The sequence below is a fragment of the Lathyrus oleraceus genome, chromosome 3 (genome assembly GCF_024323335.1).
Source record: "Lathyrus oleraceus cultivar Zhongwan6 chromosome 3, CAAS_Psat_ZW6_1.0, whole genome shotgun sequence".
NCBI lineage: Eukaryota > Viridiplantae > Streptophyta > Magnoliopsida > Fabales > Fabaceae > Lathyrus > Lathyrus oleraceus.
Window position 1 is genome coordinate 309,663,472 of NC_066581.1, and position 7,720 is coordinate 309,671,191.

Genomic DNA, 7,720 nt, shown 5'->3' on the forward strand with positions numbered 1-7,720 from the left:
ACACCTGACCCATGAATCCAAGGGCGTCCCAGTAAGCAGGAATAGGCAGGACGAATGTTCATTACATGGAAGGTAGTGTTGAAGACTTGAGGTCCTATCTTGATAGGAAGGACTACTTCGCCATGGACAACACTCTTCGCACCATCGTAAGCACGTACCACAATGTCACTAGGTTTCAGTTCAAAGCTTTTACAATCCAGCTTATCCAGCACAGCTGTCGGCAGCACATTCAAGGAAGAGCCATTATCGATCAACACATGAGACAAAGTGATTCCCCTACACTCAATGGAGATATGCAGGGCTTTATTGTGATTCTTTCCTGCTGGTGTCAGATCAGCGTCGGAAAAGCCTAGGCCATTGTCAACAGCCAAGTGAGCAACATAATGTTCGAACTGATCGACAGATGTCTCCTGAGGTACATGAGCGGTCTTCAAGAATTTTATCAATGCATTGGCATGAGGTTCAGAAGATAACAGCAAGGATAACATCGAGATCTTAGACGGGGTATGCCCCAACTGTTCTACAACATCAAAATCACTCTTGCGAATGATTTTCAGCACTTCTTCCATTTCTTGTTTGGCAACATCTTCGGGAGTAACTTCGACCGGTGTCTCTGACTGAGAAGGATTGACTGGTTCCTTTCCTCGAGTTTCAAGGACAGGAGGTGAGATTTCTGGAGAGAAGATCCTTCCGCTTCGAGTGATTTTACTAGTCCCAACAATGCCACTAGTGTTAGCAGCATTATCCACTTGCTTCACGCCATGGACGTAAACATCACCGCCATAATTCCACGGAATAGCTTTGCTTGAGGAATACGGGATCGGGCCAGGTGCAGTGATGATTAGGGGAGCAACCCTGGGCTCAGCAGTAACCTTCACAGGCGCCCTGGTAGCGGTAATCTTCATTGGAACTTTGGACCTAGCAATCACAGATATTTCTTCAATAGGGTTTTCCGCCTTAGGAATCCTTTCGAAGAGAACTGTACGATCGTCCATCAGCCGTTGAATACCATTCTTCAATTCCCAACAATCATCTGGTTGGAATATACAGAGATTGCAACCTTCAGCACAACCTGGAAATAAACCAGCTTGCAATAAATTCCTCTTTATGATCGGGAGAGGAGATGTTAAGTCTGCCACATTGGAAATGTGAGAATCGTCATCCATAGCATTAACAGTCTTGTCATGGTTAGGCATAGGAGCAGTGATGACATTAGGAGTCTCCGGAGGCTCAAACTCAATTTCTCCAGCTTCGATCATATCCTGAATCTTATTCTTCAATGACCAGCAATCGTTTGTATCATGCCCGGGGCTATCGGAGTGATATGCACACCTGGCATTGGGATTATAACGAGAAGAGGTAGTGTTGGGATTTGTAGGAGGATCTCTAAGGGTGATCAAATTTGCCTTTAGCATTCCCTGCAGTGCCTGTGCCAAGGTCATATTGATCCTGGTGAACTGCCTTCTTGGTCTGTCTTGTTTGGGCTGGAAGCTTTGAGATGGTGGTGCTGCAATCGTAACTGCTCCGATGTCATGGTCACGGTTTTTCTTGTTACGACCCTTTTGACCGTACACAGCATTTGATTCGTTCCTCCCCTGATAGGACCTTTTGGTGCTTGCAGAGGCAGCCGCCTGTATCTTTCCACTTCGGATGCCGCTTTCAACACGTTCACCTGTCAATATGAGTTCAGTGAAACCTGATGAAGAACTTCCCAGTAGATGGCTGTAGAATGGGCCGGTCAGTGTGCCCATGAACATATCCACCAATTCTCTGTCAGTCATAGGGGGTTTGACTCTGCCAGCCAAATCTCTCCACTTTTGAGCATATTCTTTAAAGCTTTCTTTAGATCCCATAGTCATATTCTGCAGCTGTAGCCGGGTAGGCGCTAGCTCAGAGTTATACTGGTACTGTTTATAGAAAGCTGTTGCTAAATCAGTCCAAGTGCGGATGTCAGAGCTCTCGAGCTGATAATACCATTCCAACTGTGTGCCAGACAGACTCTCTTGGAAGAAATGGATCCATAGCTTCCTGTCAGTGGTATGCGGCTGAATCTTTCTCACATAAGCTCTCAGATGCATCTGAGGACAGGATGCACCATCGTACTTAGTGAAAGTGGGGATTTTGAATTTGCGAGGAATGGTCACATCGGAGACCAGACCCAAACTTTCGAAATCCAGACCGGGCGCCTTCTGACCCTCCATGGCTAGCATACGTTCTTCCAGCAACTTGTACTTATCATCTCTTGGAGAGTACTGTTCATTTTCATAATCTTCATCGTCATCCTCAGGGTTGGAGAAATCAGCATTCTCTTCCTCTGAATCATTCTCCGCCCCCTCTTCTGGACCATTCGGGATTCCAAACTTGACTCCTATGGCCTGTCCTTTACGCCTTCTTCCCGGGTTAATGAAACTCACAGCTTTCTTGTCTTTCTTCTTTTCGAGCAAAAGAGCCTTCAGTTCCTCCTGCCCTTTGGATAAGCTTAGCATCATCTCCTTGAATTGAGCATTCTGAGTCTGGAGATCTTTGACAGTTTGTTCGAGATCCATTTTTCTGTTTGTAATGAAGACCGTGAGAACATTGAACTTGTAGAATACCTGTTATGCAGTGTTATGTTATGCTATGCAATGTATGAAATGTTTTCAAGGACTTTTGGAATTTAACTTTGCGTAAATCACCAACAAGAGAGACATGTTTATTGCTGATTTCTTTGACCAATGTTCATTACAAAAGGAATAATAATAAAAATACAATGAAAGCTCAAGTCTCCCAGGGGCGGCTTCTTTTTGGGCGAAGATATGCATTGAGTCTTCGTTCCTCATTAAGCTGACTGGTAAGTTCTAGCACTTTCTTCCTTTCTGCGACGAACTGAGTCTCGAAAGTATCCCTTTCTTCTCTCAACTGGATCCAGGATCTCTTTAGTTCCTCAACATTGGTAGGCATATCTGGATAAGGAATGATCTGAGGAGCACCTCCTTCAGCTTCAGGTTCGACAATCTGAGGTCCGATTGCAAGATATGGCATGACAAGTTCACGAGCTCTGGCGCGTACCCATCTGAGATAAGGTTCCATAGGAATAGAATTTTTCTGTCCTAACGTACCTCTCTTCACCATGCCCCAAGCTCGTACAAATCTTTGACGGAGGCCTTGGGAATCGTTGTCATAGTCGAACATGATGCCTTCGATGATCATTTCATGTGGACCATCTCTTCGAGCACAACCAAACTGTCGCAGAGCTGAAACAGGATTATAAGTAATACCTCATCTTATTCCTAGGAGTGGTACATTAGGGAACTCACCACAACGGTCAATGATGGTAACATTTTCCTTGAACTGAGGACACCAACAGATGTCTGGGTGGGAGAGCGACATTATCCTTTGAGACCATTTCAAATTCTGCTCGTTCTTCAAGACCGATTGAGGAAGGTGCGAAATAAACCACCTAGACAATAAAGGTATACAGCACATGAGAGTCCCTTGCTTCTTCATGGTACGAGTGTGGAGGGAATGCAAAATGTCTCCCAGCAAGGTAGGTACAGGGTTGTGAGTGAGAAATATCTTAATAGCATTCATGTCTATGAATTGGTCTGGATTAGGGAATAACACCAAGCCATAGATTAGCAACGCCAGGATGTCTTCGAAAGCACGGACATTCATAACTTTTAAGAATTCTCGGGCCTTATTTGTCAGGAATTTGGCAAGTAAACCCTTAACTCCACTCCTTGTTACCCAATTAGCTTCAATGTCGGACTTCGTCATGTGTAAAGCTGCGGCAACTTCTTCAGACTTCGGAACCTTTTCTAAATCACTGAAAGGTATTTGATCAAGGATAGGTATCCCAAGCAGTCTGGAGAATTCTTCCAGTGTAGGTACCAACTGATAATCTGGGAATGTGAAGCAATGATGTTTAGGGTCGAAGAACTGGAATAAAACTCTCATCATATCTTCTTTGAACCCAGTGGTAACTAAATTGAGAAGAGAACCATGTCTCTTGATGAACTGGGCATGATCGGAAAGTTCTGACACTAAGTTCTTGAGTTGAGGAGAGATTGCTACAAGATTAATCCGGATGGTCTTCCTGGGAGCCATAGCTTTACAAAACAGAGCAAAGTTAAATCCCTAAGTCCTTGAAATGGTTAGTACAATGTTATGATGTCATGATGTTATGATGTTATGATGTTATGATGTTATGAGGTTAAATAAATAACAAGCACAAGCAAGTCACACAACCATCATTCCTAGGTTTTAAGGCTTGCATGAGTTCCATAGGTAAGTACCCTCCCCACTGAAGTTTAGTTGGTTCAACCTGTCCTAGAATAGTAACCGGGTTCTAGAAGGATCTCAAATCACCGACCTTCCTTTAAGTCCACTTCAGTGCAACACCAAGTGGTTGACCGAAGCTTTCCTAAAGTCCAATCTCAAAGAGTGTAGTATCGAGTCTCAACCAACCCCAGTCGGAACCGAAGTCAGTTATCTCACTACTTTCTAATGGCCAGGATGAGTCAATTAGGGTTCTAAAGGTCTGGTTAATGCTTTAATGACACCACGCGGAAGCCAAATTTTTCCTCAAGTGAACATGAGGAACATCAGGACATCCAAAGTGTCACATTAACCGTAGCCATCATTTTAACCATTCCAGTATACGCCGGATAGTCGCGATGATCTATTGCTACTTACCTAAGGTACACTAGATCCGGGTGTAGGATCTTTCACTCAAGAATACCCAAGCAATCCTTTAAAAGTAATTCAGACAATTTGGAATAAGTGATCTTGTTTTTAAGGTAACCTCTCTTTTTAAAGTGCTCCCCAGCAGAGTCGCCAGTTTTGTCATACGGTGAACTGACTTGGGGTGTTTTGCTTTTTATCGCAATGTCGCGGATAGCAAGAGTCGCCACCGACTTTTCTTTTATCCAATAAGGAAAGGTGGAAAAGAACAGGAAAGACCTCAATAGATTTTGGGTTCGGGAGGTACATTATACAAAGGGAAGGTGTTAGCACCCTTTGTATCCATGGTTATCCATGGGCTCTTAATTGCTGGATCACTTATATTTTTGTCTGAAAAGTGTTCGTGAATTGTTTAAAAAAAATGTTTCAAAAAGAGAGTTTAACTTTCTAATGATTCTCGTATGAATGTATACAAAGTATTTATCTCGTTTGATTTTGAAAACGGTTTAGAAAAATGTAACTTGATAATGATTCTAGTATGAATGTATACCAAGTGGTGATTTTCTAGGATTTGCAAAGTGTGAGGGGTGGGAAATGTTTTAGGTTATGATCCAGCAATTGAGAGTTATACCTTCCTAAGGTCGTTATGAACGTTTCCTATCCTTATGAGGGTAAAACTGTCCTTACTATTGAGAAGTAAGTAATTTTACCCTTTGGATGTTTAAGGGTCATCGTAGGGTCATCGATAGGTCATTGAAGGCAACAATTGTAAGGATACCTTAGCATTCGAAGGGACGATCATCATTTAACCGTAGGCTACACCGAAGGGTCATCGAGGGAAGAAATCATATATTCGAAGGCAACATCCGAGGGACTATGATTTATTTTATGATGATTTAATCGAAGAGCCATTGCTAAGTGTATCCCCACATTCGCGGGACATGACCGTGGTACCGTAATATCGTAAGGCAAAAAAAGAGAGGTCCAAGATCACATATTTAGAGGCCGTATTTTACAATCGATTAGGTAATTAGGATGAATCTCCACATTAAAATCAATACATTAAAATTAATACATTAAAATTAATACATTAAAATTAATTAAGCAATTTAGGGTGGATCTTCATAAGGGTATCCCACAAATAAAGTGGAAGGCCTAAACAACACTCTTTTCCTGGGATATGTGAACCTTTATAAAATTCAGCAAACGGGTTAGAATACCAATCAGGGTGCAATCGAGGATTACACCGCAAAAGAAAACACAACAGCATGAATGTCAGGCAAAACAGTGCATGATTAACATAGAATAGATCAGGTTACGCATAGGACATAACAAATATCAACGGCTGTCCCGTTCGCCTCTGCCTCGCCTAGCGAGGGCCTAGCGAATGCTCGCTACATGCTCGCTTAGCGATGTGCTAGCGAGCGGCTGCGGGTTTTGAATTTCAGAACAGTATGATCTCAGCATGCTGCATGCCTTATTGCATTCAATTACAGAAAAAATATGGTCAAACACTCAGGATATCCAGGCGTACTGGAATTCACATGCAAAGTCTAATTACATATCCAAAAATTCAATCATGATGCATTATGTATTTAGAGATTTACAAATTGGAAGCATAAAACAATAATGATACACAAACCTGTTTGCAATGGAGTGGTAATGCTGAATTGGCAAGTCACTTTTGGTATCGGGTTGAGTTGGACGGCGGCAACGGCGGTGCGGATGAGCGGCCGTCAGGGTTTCTTCACTCCGACTTCTCTGAGCTAGGGTTTCTATGCCAGGGTTTCCGTCCTTTTTCGTCTTCCCCTTTTCGTTCTGGAGTTGGGGTATTTATAATACTCCTTTGATGACCTAATGGGCCTAGAATGAAGCCCGAAATTTTCTGTTGTCTGTCAGTTTCGCTAGGCGAGCGTGTAGCGAACGTGTAGCGAACGTTCGCTAGGCGAGCGTGTAGCGAATTTGTAGCGAACGTTCGCTAGACGAGCGTGTAGCGAACGTATAGCGAACAGGCCAGTTTGGGCCATTTTCTGGATTGGGCCATTCGTGAGCTGGGCCTTTGTTCCTTTAAGATCAGTGTCATAAAAATGAGTCGGAATGCCCTGAAAAATGTCTTAAAATATTAATGGGCAAATTTTGGGGTATGACAATTACATTTCATATAACCATGTAAATAATACTCATCAACATCTATTTCACATGTTTCTAACACACATAAAAACTCAAGGAGTACAATATTAAAATCCAATATCATATTCTCAGATATACACATAACTACAATTATCACATAATCACATATGTTGTCAAGTTATGTATCCAAACATCATCAAATTCAATTACCATATCTCATACACACATCACAATCACAACAATGCAAACATTCAACTATCACATGACTCTAATGTGACTCAATGCAAGACATGTGACTCTATGCATGTGGTACCATAATGTGAACCCAACGTTTCACCGCTTTCCGATTCAATATCTAGAATCCAAGCCACCACGTCTATTTCCAATTAAGGATCAACGTCTGCTACGCCTATTTTCAATTAAGGATCAACATCTATTTACCACGCCTATTTCCAATTAAGGATCAACATCTGCTATGCCTATTTCCAATTAAGGATCAACGTCTATTTACCACGCTTATTTCCAATTAAGGATCAACGTCTGCTATGCCTATTTCCAATTAAGGATCAACGTCTAATACCATGTGAACCCACAGTTTCACAGCTTCCACAATGAAGCCGACCATGCCATGAATGAATATACAAATACCAATACATATGCAATTAAGATCATCTCTACCATCTTAACATTCCACATATCACCATAATTTAACTCTATGAATCATACACCAATGGTACATATACACATTCATAACAATATATCATTCACAAACCACCAATGGCTCATATACACATTCATAACAATATATCATTCACAATCCACCAATGGTACATAAACACATTCATAATAATATATCATTCACAATTCACCAATGGTACATATACACATTCATAACAATATATCATTCACAATCCACCAATGGTACATA